Source organism: Calonectris borealis, chromosome W, assembly GCF_964195595.1.
Source record: "Calonectris borealis chromosome W, bCalBor7.hap1.2, whole genome shotgun sequence".
In the NCBI taxonomy this organism is placed as follows: domain Eukaryota; kingdom Metazoa; phylum Chordata; class Aves; order Procellariiformes; family Procellariidae; genus Calonectris; species Calonectris borealis.
In genome coordinates this window covers 44,933,898-44,952,284 of record NC_134351.1, presented here as the reverse complement: position 1 = coordinate 44,952,284, position 18,387 = coordinate 44,933,898, and the positions used below count along the sequence as shown (strand labels likewise).

Genomic DNA, 18,387 nt, shown 5'->3' with positions numbered 1-18,387 from the left:
ATGTCATTTCTCTCTTACTGGTGTATTAACATTATTTAGCTAGAGAGCATATTTAAGAATATCAAAAGTATTAAGAAGCCAAATAAAGTTCAATTTTCTGTTGAAAGCTCTGTGGAAAAGCAACACATGTTGAGAATCAGCCTTTTTCTTTATTAAATGATGTCAGTGGAGATGGCACTAAGTTGCTTTCGCCTCATATTGTAAGGATTTCTAGAGGCAAGTATTTCTCAAGAATAAAAAGAATGCCCAATAGAATATTTTGTCTTCAGAACTTCTGTATGAATTTCTGTGGAGGAGTTGTTGTGTCCCCCCCACCAAAAAAACCCCAACATATGACAGCAGCTTCCATCTGCTCCGATTTTATTAATAGTGCTGCTCAGATTGTGGAAATGCTAATAAATATTGACACTTCAGTGACTGTAATTTTGAGACTTACTATAAAATACCTGTTTAAAACATACAAAATCTTCTGCATATTTTATCTGGCATTGCTACAAACAGCGTGTAACTTAAGGAGGTAGAAGCATGTGCACATGCTTGCTTTTTTCCAGCCTTTTGTGTAGTCTGCAAGGCTGGAGGCTTTGTGTGCTTTGGCATTCTCTGCTGAGCTAAGAAACTGTGCTGTTGCCACACTGCCTCAGCTGTGCTTACTGCTCCATAAGGTTTGTGGCTTCCTATGGACAAATGACTAGCATTGCCTCTTCCCTTCCCCTATGCTGGTTCATCTCTTTTGACTATGTTGTTATAACTGAAGGAATCAAGACAGTATCTCTTCCTTTCTGTTTGAATAGATGTTGACAGTTTGTGATACAAAGCACTTAATTGTACAGTAGATCCAGACATAATCCCTCAAAGGACTAAGCCAGAAGTATAAGCAGTTTAATATGGTTTTATACCTCTTATAGAGGCTTACCATCTCTTAGACTGGTTGCTCCGTGTATTTAATTTTCATTGTTTTCTTTGTCTAGAAAGTCAGGAACTTGTCCTATATGTTTCCATGGATCTTTATCACAGCAACAAGGAAAAGAAAATGGAGTTATTTGATGTAGAAACTAGTGAATTCTGACAGCAAAGCTGTTCTGAAGTAGCTTGGTACAGCTAGCTGTACCAAATAGCTGTGATGACTAGCTGTACAGTAGCCATGATTATTTGTACTACATGTTTAAAAAAAAAAAAAAAATGGGATATGGTGGCTAGTGCGGGATGGAGTTCACTTCAGTATTCTACTGGGATAAATATTTCATATTCCCAGTGTCCTGGTTTCGGCTTAAATTTCTTCCTAATGCTGTGTTTTGGATTGAGTATGAGAAGAATGTTGATAACACACTGATGTTTTTAGTTGTTGCTGAGTATGCTGCTAGTCAAGGACTCTTCAAAGGCTGGGAGGGAGCATAGCCAGGACAGCTGGCCCAGCTGGCCAACGGGGTATTCCATACCATATAACGTCATGCTCAGTATATGAATGGTAGGCATGATCCAGGAAGTAGCGATCGCTACTTGGTTATCGGTCGGTGGGTGGTGAGCAAGTACGTTGTGCATCACTCATTCTGTATATTCTGCCATCATGTTTATTATTATTATTTTCCCTTCCTTTTCTGTTCGATTAAACTGTCTTTATCTCAATCCACAAATTTGATTTCTTTTATTTCAATTCTCTCCCCCATCCCACTGTGTGTGGGGGGAGTGAGTGAGCGGCTGTGTGGTGTTTGGCTGCCTGCCAGGTTAAACCACAACAGTCCTTTTTGGCACCCAACGTAGGGCTCGAAGGGTTGAGATAACGACAGATCTGACCAAAGCGTGTTAAGGCAAAATTGGTTATAAGCATTCATTATATTGGTTTAATAGTCGCTGGTCACAATGTTGATTTATTGGCTCCCAAAGTTGTGGGGCTGGCTCTCAATGTTGGGTTATGTAATACCTTCCTTGCAGTATATGTTCCCTGCTGTGCTGTTTATCGCTGTTCGGAACTGGGTCAAGGTTATCATTTTGCTGCACTGTGTAACACTGTTCTATGATATGATAAAATCATTGGTCGTGAGTCTAATCTGGTATCTGTACTCAGCATTGCCGTCATCTCCATACCTCGGGAGCCACCTCTCAGAAACTATTAGTAATTACACATTTTTCTCCTCAGAGAATGAATTTAAGGGGGAGACGGGGTGGGACACTTCCCCCCACTCCTTCACCTTCCCTTCCATATCTCCAGAAACTCCTTTTTCTTCTATCATCTTCATGAAGCCGTCCACAATATTCCCTGAGAATTTTGAATATCCTTGGAATGTTCAAACAAGCATGTTCCTATTGCTATGTCTCCTGAATGTGGTTCAGGTCTTGTTTAGGGTTAAACAACTATTTAGGAATACTGTCCGGAGATCAACCCCCGTCACGTGCACTGCGGCTACTTCAACCCCCGTCACGTGCACTGCGGCTACTTCAACCCCCGTCACGTGCACTGCAGCTACTTCAACCCCCGTCACGTGCACTGCGGCTACTTCAACCCCCGTCACGTGTACTGCGGCTACTTCAACCCCCGCGACAGGCACTGCAGCTACTCAAACCCCCGCAACAGGCACTGTGGCCACCCAAACCCAGGCGACAGACACCGCGGGTATTCCAACCCCTGTCACAGGCACTGCAGCTATTCCAAGCCCGGCAACAGGCACTGCAGTTAGTCCAACCCCCGTCACAGGCACTGCAGCTACTCAAACCCTGGCAACAGGCATTGCAACTATTCCAACCCCCTCAACAGGCACTGCAGCTACTCAAATCCCAGCGACAGTCACCGCGGCTGAACCAGAGAACCAACCTGTGACGGTATCACTCGCCCCTATACAGAAGAAGAAATACACAAGAAAATCAGCTCATTTAGTAAGGGATGAAAAGGAACCAGGGCCATCATGAGAACAGGAGGAGGAAGAGGCAGAACCCGTAAATGAGATGGTAACTACCCGATCCCTATCCCTGGGTGAGCTGCGAGATATGCGAAAAGATTTCAGTCGTCGTCCAGGCAAGCACATTGTCACCTGGCTGCTCCGATTCTGGGATAATGGGGCCGGTAGCCTGGAATTAGAGGGTAGGGAAGCCAAGCAGCTGGGATCCCTTGCTAGGGAAGGGGGCATTGACAAAGCGATTGGACAAGGGGCACAAGCCCTCAGCCTCTGGAGGCGACTCCTGTCAGGTGTGAAGGAAAGGTATCCCTTCAAGGAATATGTTACATGCCACCCAGGCAAGTGGACCACCATGGAGAGAGGTATCCAGTACCTGAGGGAATTAGCCATGCTGGAGGTGATTTATGATGACCTGAACAACAAGCAATTACCCAAAGATCCAGATGAAGTCAAGTGCACCCGACCCATGTGGCGGAAGTTTGTACGGAGCACACCATTGTCACATGGAAACTCATTGGCAATAGTGACGTGGAGTTCCAGCAACTCAAAGAAGATATGTCCTAGTCCCCACCTGTATGGACCAGTATCTCAGCCATTAGGAGTAAGCATCCCTCTGCTCAAGAGAGAAGATATCGTGGATAAACACCCTGGGGCACCCTCTGATTTTACCTGCATGACCACAGAGAGGACGTGAGGAAGTGGGATGGAAAATCTACATCGACCCTAGAGGCACGGGTACATGAGTCGCAAGGAAAAACAATCACAAAAGGGGGTTCTTCCAGGAAAACTGCTGCTCCAGTCTCCAGTGAGCCGTTCCCCAGACAGAGTAGAAGGGCTGTTTTCACTTCTGATCTTAATAAACGGACTTCTGATTCATACTTACAAGAAGTGGGTAACGAATACGATGACCAGGACTAGAGGGGCCCTGCCTCCAGCCAGGTGGAGGAAAGGGACAACCGGGTTTACTGGACTGTGTGGATTCGATGGCCTGGCACATCAGACCCACAGGAGTATAAGGCTCTCGTAGACACCGGTGCACAGTGTACCCTGATGCCATCAAGCTACGAAGGGGCAGAACCCATTTGTATTTCTGGAGTGACAGGGGGATCCCAAGACTTAATTGTATTGGAAGCTGGAGTGAGCCTAACCGGGAAGGAGTGGCAAAAGCACCCCATTGTGACTGGCCCAGAGGCTCCGTGCATCCTTGGCATAGACTACCTCAGGAGAGGGTATTTCAAGGACCCAAAAGGGTACCGGTGGGCTTTTGGTATAGCTGCCCCGGAGACGGAGGAAATTAAACAGCTGTCCACCTTGCCCGGTCTCTCGGAGGACCCTTCTGTTGTGGGGTTGCTGAGGGTCGAAGAACAACAGGTACCAATTGCTACCACAACAGTGCACTGGCGGCAATATCGCACCAACCAAGACTCCCTGCTTCCCATCCATAAGCTGATTCGTCGACTGGAGAGCCAAGGAGTGATCAGCAAGACTCGCTCACTCTTCAACAGTCCCATATGGCCAGTGCGAAAGTCCAATGGAGAGTGGAGACTAACAGTAGACTACCGTGGCCTGAACGAAGTCACGCCGCCACTGAGTGCTGCCGTGCCGGACATGCTAGAACTTCAATATGAACTGGAATCAAAGGCAGCCAAGTGGTACGCCACAAATGATATCGCTAATGCGTTCTTCTCAATCTGAAGGGACCTGCACAGGAGATCCCATTTTTAGAAATAAAATGGCAAGATGGGCATCGTCAGATCCCAATGGATGTGATCAACAAAATAACAGCCATGTCTTCACCAACTAGCAAAAAGGAAACGCAAGCTTTCTTAGGCGTTGTGGGCTTTTGGAGAATGCATATTCCAGATTACAGCCTGATCGTAAGCTCTCTCTATCAAGTGACTCGGAAGAAGAACGATTCCAAATGGGGCCCTGCATAGCAACAAGCCTCTGAACAAATTAAACGGGAGATAGTACAGGCAGTAGCCCTTGGGCCAGTCTGGGCAGGACAAGATGTAAAGGATGTGCTCTACACCGCAGCCAGGGAGAATGGCCCTGCCTGGAACCTCTGGCAGAAAGCACCAGGGGAGACTCGAGGTCAACCCTTAGGGTTCTGGAGTCGGGGATACAGAGGATCCGAGGCCCGCTACACTCCAACTGAGAAGGAGATATTGGCAGCATATGAAGGGATTCGAGCTGCTTCGGAAGTGGTTGGTACTGAAGCACAGCTCCTCCTGGCACCCCGACTGCCGGTGCTGGGCTGGATGTTCAAAGGGAGGGTCCCCTCTACACATCATGCAACCGATGCTACGTGGAGTAAGTGGGTCGCACTGATCACACAACGGGCCCGAATAGGAAACCCCAGTCGCCCAGGAATCTTGGAGGTGATCACGAACTGGCCAGAAGGCAAAGGTTTTGGAATATCCCCAGAGGAGGAGGTGATGCGTGCTGAAGAGGCCCCACTGAATAACAAACTACCAGAAAATGAGAAGCAATATGCCCTGTTCACTGATGGGTCCTGTTGCCTTGTGGGAAAGCATCGGAGGTGGAAAGCTGCTGTATGGAGTCCTATACGACAAGTCACAGAAACTGCTGAAGGAGGTGAGTCGAGCCAGTTTGCAGAGGTGAAAGCCATCCAGCTGGCCTTGGACATTGCTGAACGAGAAAAATGGCCAGTACTTTATCTCTGTACTGACTCATGGATGGTGGCAAATGCCCTGTGGGGGTGGTTGCAGCAATGGAAGCAGAACATCTGGCAGCGCAGAGGCAAACCCATCTGGGCTGCCTCATTGTGGCAAGATATTGCTGCCCGGGTAGAGAACCTGGTTGTCAAAGTACGTCACGTAGATGCTCACGTACCCAAGAGTCGGGCCACTGAGGAACATCAAAACAACCAGCAGGTGGACCAGGCTGCTAAGATTGAAGTGGCCCAGGTGGATCTGGACTGGCAACATAAGGGTGAATTATTTATAGCTCTGTGGGCCCATGATGCCTCAGGCCATCAAGGAAGAGATGCAACATATAGATGGGCTCGTGATCGAGGGGTGGACTTGACCATGGACGCTATTGCACAGGTTATCCATGAATGTGAAACATGCGCTGCTATCAAGCAAGCCAAGCGAGAAAAGCCTCTTTGGTATGGGGGACGATGGTTGAAATATAAATATGGGGAGGCCTGGCAGACTGATTATATCACACTCCCACAAACCCGCCAAGGCAAGCACTATGTGCTCACCATGGTGGAAGCGTATCCTGTGCCCCATGCCACCGCCAGGAACACTATCCTGGGCCTTGAAAAGCAAGTCTTATGGTGACATGGCACCCCAGAAAGAATTGAGTCAGACAATGGGACTCACTTCCGAAACACCCTCATAGACACCTGGGCCAAAGAGCATGGCATTGAGTGGGTCTATCACATCCCCTACCATGCACCAGCCTCTGGGAAAATCAAACGATACAACGGACTGCTAAAGACTACACTGAGGGCAATGGGTGGTGGGACATTCAAGCATTGGGATACACATTTAGCAAAGGCCACCTGGTTAGTTAGTCAACACCAGGGGATCTTTCAGTCGAGCTGGCCCTGCCCAATCAATACTTTTACATACTGTAGATGGAGATAAAGTCCCTGTCATGCACATCAGAAATATGCTGGGGAAGACAGTCTGGGTTACTCCTGCCTCTGGCAAGGGAAAACCCATCTGTGGGATTGCTTTTGCTCAGGGACCTGGGTACACTTGGTGGGTAATGCGAAAGGATGGGGAAGTCCGTTGTGTACCTCAAGGGGATTTGATTTTGGGTCAAAATAGCCAATGAACTGAATTGTTTGATGTTAATTGCTATATGATATTATATAGTCTCTTAGTCTGGAGAAGAGGAGGCTGAGGGGAGACCTCATCGTGCTCTACAACTACCTGAAAGGAGGTTGTAGTGAGGTGGGTGTTGGTCTCTTCTGCCAAGTAACTAGCGATAGGACGAGAGGAAATGGCCTCAAGTTGTGCCAAGGGAGGTTTAGGCTGGACATTAAGAGAAATTTCTTTACTGAAAGAGTGGTCAGGCCTTGGAACAGGCTGCCCAGGGAAGTGGTTGAGTCACCATCCCTGGAGGTATTTAAAAGATGTGTAGATGAGGCACTTAGGGACATGGTGTAGTGTGTATGGTGGTGTTGGGTTGATGGTTGGACTCAATGATCATAGAGGTCTTTTCCAACCTTAATGATTCTATGATTCTATGATCATCACTTCTATGGTTGCGATATGCCATATCAATGGTGTAGCAGTAGGAATCACCCAGATTAATGAAGAAGGAACTCTGATGAAACCAAGCAAAGTGCAACAATGATAGAACCGGATGAGTGCAGCGATAATGGAATCAGAACTGGCTTCAGGATGCAACAGTCCAATACCACACACCATCTCTCCTGCCCTGAAAGACTGTTATGGCACATGTAGCCCAAAGTCATGGACTAAATGAACTCAATGGACATTTCAGAGGGATGGGCCATAGACTAAGGGAATGATATCTGGGGAGGAGAAACAAGTGAGACTCAAGCACAGTGGGTTTGGAAATCAATTTATTCCTTCTAATGTTTTCTTAGTAACGCTACAAGTACTTACCCAAAGAATATGCAGTCAAGTCAAACATCAGAAATTAAGCTCAGATCTAATACTAATCTTGGCAGCATTGTTAATGTATACAACTAGAGATCATTCTTCAGATGAAATGTTATAGTGGCACTTTCTTGAATAATTTGGCTGTCCAGATGGAAGTTAGTTTCTAGAGCTGCCTTAAAAACAGAGCAAAAGGAAATGTGATAGAACTAAATTGCAACTACCTGGACTGTGGTTGTGTAGTGATGAAGGGGGAGGGAGTTTATTATGTAGTGTTAATATAAAAAGTCAATATAAATATAAAAAAAGCCAAAATTACAATTGTTTGGGTATCTGAACATATTCTAATTTATTTTTTACTGTAAACTTAATCTATAATTTTCCTTGTCCTCTTTTTTGTTAAAGGTGTTTCTGTAATGTATCTTACCTTTAAATTACAGATCTGTACTCCTGTATACCTGTGCCTTACTTATGCCTTAGTCTAGGAATTTAACAGACTATTGAATATTACTGCATTTCAGTTAAAGGGTGTGTAGGATATCTTATTGTGCAGGTATTTGCCAAGAGGTTTTGTTGCTTCTTTTCTCAGTTTAAAAAGAATACTTCTGGGTTTTTTTAACAAAGTCTATCTGTTTCTGTCATTGTTAAGCTTTTGGCATGATAAGGCCAAGTACTGACTGCTTTGTTGTATTGCTGCTTTTTTACAGTTACGGAAATGAATAGAAATAAATATTCCAAAGATTTCTTTTGATATACTTATGGTGGGTTTTACTTGTCATAATAACTTCAGGTTTGTTTTAGCATAGTCACTTTAGATGAATTTTTAAGCTGGAAAATATCTGTTGCAACAAATATCTGGTTAGGTACTCTCTAGTTTAGATAAAGCAGGAGAATGCTGTTGTTGAACCAAGAAAATGTTTTTGATACCATCAACACCATTATAAATAAGTAAAGAGGTTTTATAAAACAGTTTGATCAAGAACTTCAGATCTTAATTGTATGAAGGATTTCTGAATATTTCAAACCAAACCAAATAGAAATAGTAAATAGAATTAGAATTTACTTCATAGAACACAAGAAACAGATGATTTCAGCAAATGTCTCCAGAATTCATACCTGGTATTGATCTTCTTGGAGTTACCTGAAATTATCTTGCTGCCCTGGCCCTTGGAGGTGGGTGGGTGTTTTTTGGTTGTGTGTGTGTGTGTTTTTAAAAAAATATATAGAGAGACACTGAGAACTTGGAAAGTAGTTAACTCCAAGAGAAGCTTAGAGTTTTGTTAGCAGCTTTTGTATTTGAGCGAGCTAGGAGTAGAGTATCACTGGTTTTGCTTGTATCTTAGTGGCTGTTGAATCAGTAAAAGCAAAACTGATCTTTGCCCTCTCTGTTCCCTTTATTTTCTCACAAAAATGTAGTAAGCATCCTTCATATTTTTGCATTTAATAATTGGTTATTTACTGTATTTACTTACATGTTTCTCCTCCTGTTGTTACCATTCCCCGTTGTTGTTTCATGAGTAATGCCTTTTATTTCATTTGCTCTGAATGCTGTATGTGAGCAAGTACATAGTAGTTTTTGGTGTTCCCTGCCTGTGTGAGGACATGCAGGCATGGATGCAGTTGAGCATTGTTTTCATATGACGAGCGGGGAGACTCAGACTATAGCTTCACATTAAAATGGTGAAATGGTTCAAAAAAACACTTTTATTTCCTACTGCTTGTTCTCTCCCCCAGAGTGCAGCACTGTGGTTCATAGTTTTGTACTGACCTGAGTGTTTGCCAGTCTCATTCAGTGAAATGAATGATGTAACCAATCCAGTTTTAAAAAATATTTTTTTTTTTCTATAAGAGACAGAAAGAAATAGCTTGGATGGGAGGGAGGAGGAGGTGAAAATATCTTAAACTTGGCATTGTCACCAAATGTGGTTTTGACACCACAACCAGAGAATGCCAATGCCTCTTACAAAGAGGCAGTCTCGTCAAAGTACACACTGTCTTTTCACGTTTCAGCTCCTTGTCAGGGGCTGTCAGGTTTGAGTCATACTTACCTCTCCTAAAGAGAACAAGATACTTGTAAAGAATTTCTAAGAACTGTGTTCTTTATTTCCTGTAAGAGCCGAGGATGTTTTGTGTTCCTTCAAGTACTAAGATGCTTACAGTTTCCCCAAATTCACGAGGACTAGTGCTGTTGTTACCTGGAAGAGATTCACTTAAATTGTGCTGGGAGTTTTCACAGTATAGCCTCTTTTAACAGCAAGCCAAATAGCCTGTATCTGGGTACCTTCTGTGGTGTGTGTTGCTGCTTTAGGAAGAGGAAAAACCTTTAACATATCTAAAGACAGACTGGTTCTTTTTTTTATTTCCAGTACAGGAAGCTTCATTTCTTACTAATTTTTTAATGTAGAAGTAGTAATCAATTATTTTTGGTTTTTTTAGTGGATTAAATAAGATTCTTAATAAACAACAAATTTTTTTTCTTAATAATTCTCTGTTTCAACAGGAGTATGTTGGGGCTTCTGTCAGTTGGCCAAATAAACCTCTTTGTGTTTGTTAGGTTGCATGTTAGGTTACATGACCCACCCCCTCACTTCTTTGCCTTTCCTGTGTTTACACATACTCAGCTCCATAATTCTGAACTTCTTTGTAGATAGTGGAGTGGACTAAAAAGAACCTGACCAGATATTTTTGTGCCTAATTGTTCTTGCCTTTCTCTATAAACATCTGATAGCTGGTTTCATTTTCAGCTCTGCTGCTGATATAACTGGTAAACGCCCTTTTTAAAGTGCTTTCACCAGCTTAGAGCATGAGCGGTCCCATCCTCTTAGCATCAGACAGGAAATTTAAGGGACTAATGGTACAGTGAAACTATTATATTTAGAGCAAATTAAGACATTAGGAAAAAAATTACTGTGAAAATAGATTCTACTTGTAAAAAGCGTGAGTTGTCCCCACAACATCCTTCTCTCTAAACTGAAGAGGTATGGATTTGATGGGTGAACTGTCCGGTGGATGAGGAATTGGTTGGATGGTCGCATCCAGAGGGTAGTGGTCAACGGCTCAATGTCCAGATGGAGATCGGTGACGAGTGGTGTCCCTCAGGGGTCTGTATTGGGACCAGTACTGTTTAATATCTTCATCAATGACATAGACAGTGGGATCGAGTGCACCCTCAGCAAGTTTGCAGATGACACCAAGCTGAGTGGTGCGGTCGACATGCCCGAGGGACGGGATGCCATCCAGAGGGACCTGGACAAGCTTGAGAAGTGGGCCCATGTGAACCTCATGAGGTTCAACAAGGCCAAGTGCAAGATCCTGCACCTGGGTCAGGGCAACCCCCAGTATCAATACAGGCTGGGGGATGAAGGGATTGAGAGCAGCCCTGCCGAGAAGGACTTGGGGGGTGTTGGTGGATGAAAAGCTGGACATGAGCCAGCAATGTGCGGTCACAGCCCAGAAGGCCAACCGTATCCTGGGCTGCATCAAAAGAAGCATGGCCAGCAGGTCGAGGGAGGTGATTCTGACCCTCTACTACGCTCTGGTGAGACCCCACCTGGAGTACTGCGTCCAGCTCTGGAGCCCTCAGCACAGGAAAGACATGGTCCTGTTGGAGCGGGTCCAGAGGAGGGCCACAAAAATGATCAGGGGGATGGAACGCCTCTCCTATGAAGAAAGGCTGAGAGAGTTGGGGTTGTTCAGCCTGGAGAAGAGAAGGCTTGGGGGAGACCTTATTGCAGCCTATCAGTACTTAAAGGGGGCTTATAAGAAAGATGGGGGCAGACTTTTTAGCAGGGCCTGTTGTGACAGGACAAGGGGGAATGGTTTTAAACTAAGAGAGGGTAGATTTAGACTAGATAGAAGGAAGAAATTCTTTACTGTGAGGGTGGTGAAACACTGGAACAGGTTGCCCGGAGAGGTGGTAGATGCCCCATCCCTGGAAACATTCAAGGTCAGGTTGGACGGGGCTCTGAGCACCCTGATCTAGTTGAAGATGTCCCTGCCCACGGCAGGGGGGTTGGACTAGATGACCTTTAAAGGTCCCTTCCAATCCAAACTATTCTACGATTCTATTCTATGATTCTATGTGTCCTGGTTTCAGCTGGGATAGGGTTAAATTTCTTCCTAGTGCTGTGTTTTGGATTTAGTATGAGAAGACTGTTGATAACACACTGATGTTTTCAGTTGTTGCTAAGTACCCTGGTAGTCAAGGACATTCAGCTTCCCATGCTCTGCCAAGTGCACAAGAGGCTGGGACGGAGCATAGCCGGGAAAGCTGGCCCAGCTGGTCAACGAGGTATTCCATACCATGTGACGTCATGCTCAGTATATGAATGGTAGGCGTGTTCCAGGAAGTAGCGATCGCTGGTTTTTGGGCATTTCTTCGTGGGTGGTGAGCAATTGCATTGTGCATCACTCATTTTGTATATTCTATCATTATTTATTATCATTATTTTCCCTTTTCTGTTCTATTAAACTGTCTTTATCTCAACCAACGAGTTTTTCCTCACTCTTACCCTTCCGATTCTCTTCCTGTCCCACTGGGGGGGGTGGGGGGAGTGAGCGAGCGGCTGCGTGGTATTTGGCTGCCTGCCAGGTTAAACCACGACAGCTACCCACTTCTTGTAAGTACGAATCAGAAGTCCGTTTATTGAGATCGGGAGTGGAATCAGCCCTTCTACTCTGTATGGGGAACTGCTCACTGGAGACTGGAGCAGCAGTTTTTCCTGGAAGAACCCCCTTTTGTGGTTGTTTTTCCTTGCAACTCTCGTACACGTTCCTCCAGGGTGAAGGTAGGTTTTCCATCCCACTTCCTCATGTCCTCTCCGTGGTCGTGCAGGTAAAACCACAGGGTGGCCCGTTATGTGTACCCACGATATCTTCTCTCTTGAGCAGAAGGACGCTTACTCCTAATGGCTGACATACTGGTTCTTAGAGGTGGGGATTAGTACATATCCTCTTTGAATCACTGGAACTCCCAGGACAATTTCTCGGCTAGCATGTCAGGCAGTTTCTCCACAGCTCAGACGCAGGCCAGTAAACCTGGTTGTCCCTTTCCTCCACCTGGCTGGAGGCAGGGCCCCTCTAGTCCTTGTCATAGTATTCGTTTATCACTTCTTGCAAATGTGACTCAAGAATTCCTTCATTACAATCCAAAGTAAGATCAGCCCTTCTACTCTGTCTGGGGAACTGTTCACTGGAAACTGGACCGTCGTAAGACAGGTTTTTCCTGACAATTGGAGCAGCATTTTTCCTGGAAAAACCTCCTTGTGTGATTATTTTTCCTTGCAACTCAGGTACCCGTGCCTCTAGGTTCAAGGTAGGTTTTCCATCCCACTGCCTCATGTCCTCTCTGTGGTCACGCGTGTAAAACCACAGGGTGCCCCGTGGTGTGTACCTTCTATATCCTCTCTCTTGAGCAGAAGAACACTGACTCCTAATGGCTGAGATACTGGTCCATACAGGTGGAGAATAGGACATACCCTCTTCGAGTTTCTGGACCTCCCGGGACAGTTTCTCCACAGCCGAGACAAGGGAGGAGGAGACAGTTTCTTCGTATTCCCGGAGTCTGCGAACAATGTCGTCCACCATTGGTGCTTCTTCCTCTTTCCAGCACAGTACTGCCAACGAACTGGCATACGACGCTGGTGCACTCCGTACCAACTTCCGCCACATGGGTCGCGTGCACTGGACGTCATCTGGATCTTTGGACGTTTGGTTGTTGTCCAGGTCACTATAAACCACCTCCAGCACGCCTAATTCCCTCAGATACATCTCTCCATAGTAGTCCATTTGCCTGGGCGATATGTAACATCTTCCTTGAAGGGATACCTTTCCTTCACGCCTGACAGCAGTCGCCTCCAGAGGCTGAGGGCCTATGTCCCTTTTCCACTTGCTTCCAAGTAGCGATCGGTACTTCCTGGATCACGCCTACCCTTCATATACTGAGCATGATGTCACATGGTATGGAATACCCCGTTGGCCAGCTGGGCTAGCTGTCCTGATTATGTTCCCTCCCATCTTGTGTACCTAGCTCAGTCAGTAGGCACGGGAGCTGTCCTTGGACTAGGAGGGCACTTAGCAACAACTGAAAACATCAGTGTGTTATCAACATTCTCCTCATACTAAATCCAAAACACAGCCCTAGGAAGAAATTTAACCCTATCCCAGCTGAAACCAGGACAGTATCCACCCCTTATTCTACACCATTTATGTCGTGCTTAAGTCTTAAATTTTTCGATACATTTCAATTAATCGCCACTATCTTTCTTTTTATATATACATATATATATATGCACACACAGACACCATTCCCTTAGTCTATGGACTATCCCTCTAAAATGTCCATTGAGTTCATTTAGTCCATGACTTTGGGCTCCATCTGTCATAACAGTCTTTCAGGGCGGGAGAGATGGTGTGTGGTGCTAGGCTTCTGCAGCCTGCAGCCAGTTCTCATTTCCGTACTGCTGTGCTCGTCCGTGTCTGTCATCATTGCACTTTGCTCAGTTTCATCGGAGTTAGTTCATTCTTCGTTAATTTGGGTTACCATTGATAGCAACCATAGAAATGATGACATACCATATAATATAACAATTGACATCATACAATTCAGTTCATTGGCTATTTTCACCCAAAATCAAATCCCCTTGAGGTACACACCAGACTTCCCCATCCTTTTGCATTACCCACCAAGTGCACCCAGGTCCTTGAGCAAAAGCCATCCCATGGATGGGTTTTCCCTTGCCAGAGGCAGGAGTAACCCAGACTGTCTTCCCCAGCATATTTTTTATGTGCACGACAGGGACTTTATCTCCATCTACAGTACGTAAGGGTTTTGATTGGGCAGGGCCAGCTCGAGTGACAGATCCCCTTGAGTTGACTAACCAGGTGGCTTTTGCTGAATGTGTATCCCAATGCTTGAATATCCCACCACCCATTGCCCTCAGCATAGTCTTTAGCAGTATCGTTCGATTTTCCTGGAGGCTGGTGCATGATAGGGGATGTGATATACCCACTCAATGCCATGCTCTTTGGCCCAGGTGTCTATGAGGGTGTTTTGGAAATGAGTCCCGTTGTCTGACTCAATTCTTTCTGGGGTGCCATGTCGCCATAGGACTTGCTTTTCAAGGCCCAGGATGGTGTTCCGGGCGGTGGCATGGGGCACGGGATATGTTTCTAGCCATCCGGTGGTTGCTTCCACCATGGTGAGCACATAGCACTTGCCTTGGCGGGTTTGTGGGAGTGTGATATAATCAATCTGCCAGGCCTTCCCATATTTATATTTCAGCCATCGTCCTCCATACCAGAGAGGCTTTACTCGCTTGGCTTGCTTGATGGCAGCGCATGTTTCACATTCATGGATAACCTGTGCAATAGCGTCCATGGTTAAGTCCACCCCCTCGATCACGAGCCCATCTATATGTTGCATCTCTTCCTTGATGGCCTGAGGTGTCATGGGCCCACAGAGCTATAAATAATTCACCCTTATGTTGCCAGTCCAGATCCACCTGAGCCACTTCAATCTTAGCAGCCTGGTCCACCTGCTGGTTGTTTTGATGTTCCTCAGTGGCCCGACTCTTGGGTACATGAGCATTATGGCCTCAAGTTGCGCCAAGGGAGGTTTAGATTGGACATTAGGAAAAATTTCTTTACTGAAAGAGTGGTCAAGCCTTGCAACAGGCTCCCCACGAAAGTGGTTGAGTCACCATCCCTGGAAGTATTTAAAAGACCTGTAGATGAGGCACTTAGGGACATGGTTTAGTGGGCATGGTGGTGTTGGGTTGACGGTTGGACTCCATGACCTTAGAGGTCTTTTCCAACCTTGATGATTCTATGATTCTATCTATATGATATACTGTTACAGCCAGATTCTCTACCCAGGCAGCAATATCTTGCCACAATGCGGCTGCCAGTTTTTCTGCTTCCACAGGGCCTTTGACACCATCCATGAGTCAGTACAGAGATAAAGTACTGGCCATTTTTCTTGTTCAACAATATCCAAGGCCAGCTGGATGGCCTTCACCTCTGCAAACTGGCTCGACTCACCTTCTCCCTCAGCAGTTTCTGCACCTTGGCGTATAGGCCTCCGTACAGCAGCCTTCCACCTCCGATGCTTTCCCACAAGGCGACAGGACCCATCAGTGAACAGGGCATATTGCTTCTCTTTTTCTGGTAGTTTATTATACGGTGGGGCCTCTTCAGCACGCGTCACCTCCTCCTCTGGGGATATTCCAAAATCTTTGCCTTCTGGCCAGTTCGTGATCACTTCCAAGATTCCTGGGCGACTGGGGTTTCCTATTTGGGCCCGTTGTGTGATCAGTGCAACCCACTTACTCCACGTAGCATCGGTTGCATGATGTGTAGAGGGGACCCTCCCTTTGAACATCCAGCCCAGCACCGGCAGTCGGGGTGCCAGGAGGAGCTGTGCTTCAGTACCAACCACTTCCGAAGCAGCTCGAATCCCTTCATATGCTGCCAATATCTCCTTCTCCTATCTCCTGTTTAATTTGTTCAAAGGCTTGTCGTTGCTCAGGGCCCCATTTGAAGTCATTCTTCTTCCTGGTCACGTGATAGAGAGGGCTTACGATCTGACTGTAATTTGGAATATGCATTCTCCAAAAACCCACAACGCCTAAGAAAGCTTGTTTTTCCTTTTTGCTAGTTGGTGGGGACATGGCTGTTATTTTCTTCATCACATCCGTTGGGATCTGACGATGTCCGTCTTGCCATTTTATTCCTAAAAACTGGATCTCCTGTGCAGGTCCCTTGACCTTACTTTGTTTTATGGCAAAGCCGGCCTTCAGAAGGATTTGAATTATTCTCTCCCCTTTCTCAAACACTTCTTCTGCTGTGCTGCCCCACACGATGATGTCATCAATGTATTGCAGGTGTTCTGGAGCCTCACCCTGTTCCAGTGCGGTGTGGATCACTCCATGGCAAATGGTAGGGCTGTGTTTCCACCCCTGGGGCAGTCGGTTCCAGGTGTACTGGACGCCCCTCCAAGTGAAAGCAAACTGTGGCCTGTACTCTGCCGCCAAAGGGATTGAGAAGAACGCATTAGCGATATGAATTGTGGCGTACCACCTGGCTGCCTTTTACTTTAATTCGTGTTGAAGTTCTAGCACGTCTGGCACAGCAGCACTCAACAGTGGTGTTTAGACCACGGTAGTCTACTGTTAGTCTCCACTCTCCATTGGACTTTTGCACTGGCCATATGGGACTGTTAAAGAGTGAGCGAGTCTTGCTGATCACTCCTTGGCTCTCCAGTCGATGAATCAGCTTATGGATGGGAAGCAGGGAGTCTCGGTTGGTGCGATATTGCCGCTGGTGCACCGTTGTGGTAGGGATCGGCACGTGTTGTTCTTCAACCCTCAGCAGCCCCACAACAGAAGGATCCTTTGAGAGACCAGGCAAGGTGGACAGCTGTTTAATTTCCTCCGTCTCCAGGGCAGCTATACCAAAAGCCCACTGGTACCCTTTTGGGTCTTTGAAATACCCTCTCCTGAGGTAGTCGATGCCAAGGATGCACGGAGCCTCTGGGCCAGTCACAATGGGGTGCTTCTGCCACTCATTCCCGGTTAGGCTCACTTCGGCCTCCAATACAGTTAACTCTTGGGATCCCCCTGTCACTCCAGAAATACAAATGGGTTCTGCCCCTTTATAGCTTGATGGCATCAGGGTACACTGTGCACCAGTGTCTACTAGAGCGTTATACTCCTGTGGGTCTGATGTGCCAGGCCATCGAATCCACACAGTCCAGTAAACCCGGTTGTCCCTTTCCTCCACCTGGCCGGAGGCAGGGCCCCTCTAGTCCTGGTCATCATATTCGCTATCCACTTCTTGTAAGTATGAGTCAGAAGTCCCTTTATTAAGGTCGGAAGTGGAATCAGGCCTTCTACTGTTTCTGGGGAACTGCTCACTGGAGACTGGAGCAGCAGTTTTCCTGGAAGAACCCCCTTTTGTGGTTGTTTTTCCTTGCAAGTCACTCACCCGTGCCTCCAGGGTCAAGGTAGATTTTCCATCCCACTTCCTCATGTTCTGTCTGTGGTCACGTATGTAAAAGCACATGGTGCCCCGGGGTGTGTACCCATGATATCTTCTCTCTTGAGCAGAGGGACGCTTACTCCTAATGGCTGAGATACTGGTCCATGCAGGTGGGGAGTAGGACATATCCTCTTTGAGTTGCTGGGATTCCCGGGACAGTTTCTCGGCTATCATGTCCGGCAGTTTCTCCACAGCCGAGATGCAGGCCCGCAGGGAGAAAGAGAGACTTTCTTCATATTGCCGGAGCTGGCCAGCCAGTTCTTCCACTGTTTTTTCCTCTCCATCTTTCCAGGTCATTATTGCCAATGAGTTTGCATACGATGCTGGTGCGCTCCGTACAAACTTCCGCCACGTGGGCCGGGTGCACTTGACTTCATCTGGATCTTTGGGTAATTGCTCGTTGTTCAGGTCATCATAAATCACCTCCACCATGGCTAATTCCCTCAGGTACTGGATACCTCTCTCCATGGTGGTCCACTTGCCTGGGTGGCATATAACATCTTCCTTGAAGGGATACCTTTCCTTCACGCCTGACAGGAGTCGCCTCCAGAGGCTGAGGACTTGTGCCCCTTGTCCAATCGCTTTGTCAATGCCCCCCTCCCTAGCAAGGGATCCCAGCTGCTTGGCTTCCTTCCCCTCTAATTCCAGGCTATTGGTCCCATTATCCCAGCATCGGAGCAGCCAGGTGACAATGTGCTCGCCTGGACGACGGCTGAAGTCTTTTCGCATATCTCGCAGCTCACCCAGGGATAGGGATCGGGTGGTTACCATCTCATTTACGGGTTCTGCCTCCTCCTCCTCCTGTTGTCGTGATTGCCCTGGTTCATTTTCATCCCTTACTAAATGAGCTGATT

General features: G+C 46.5%; 1 protein-coding gene across 18 annotated transcripts in view; it reads left to right on the top strand.

Annotated features, from left to right (window-relative positions):
• Nucleotides 1-18,387, top strand: part of LOC142074733 (erbin-like) — a 181,308-nt gene that overhangs the window by 49,337 nt on the left and 113,584 nt on the right. The window lies entirely within an intron of this gene.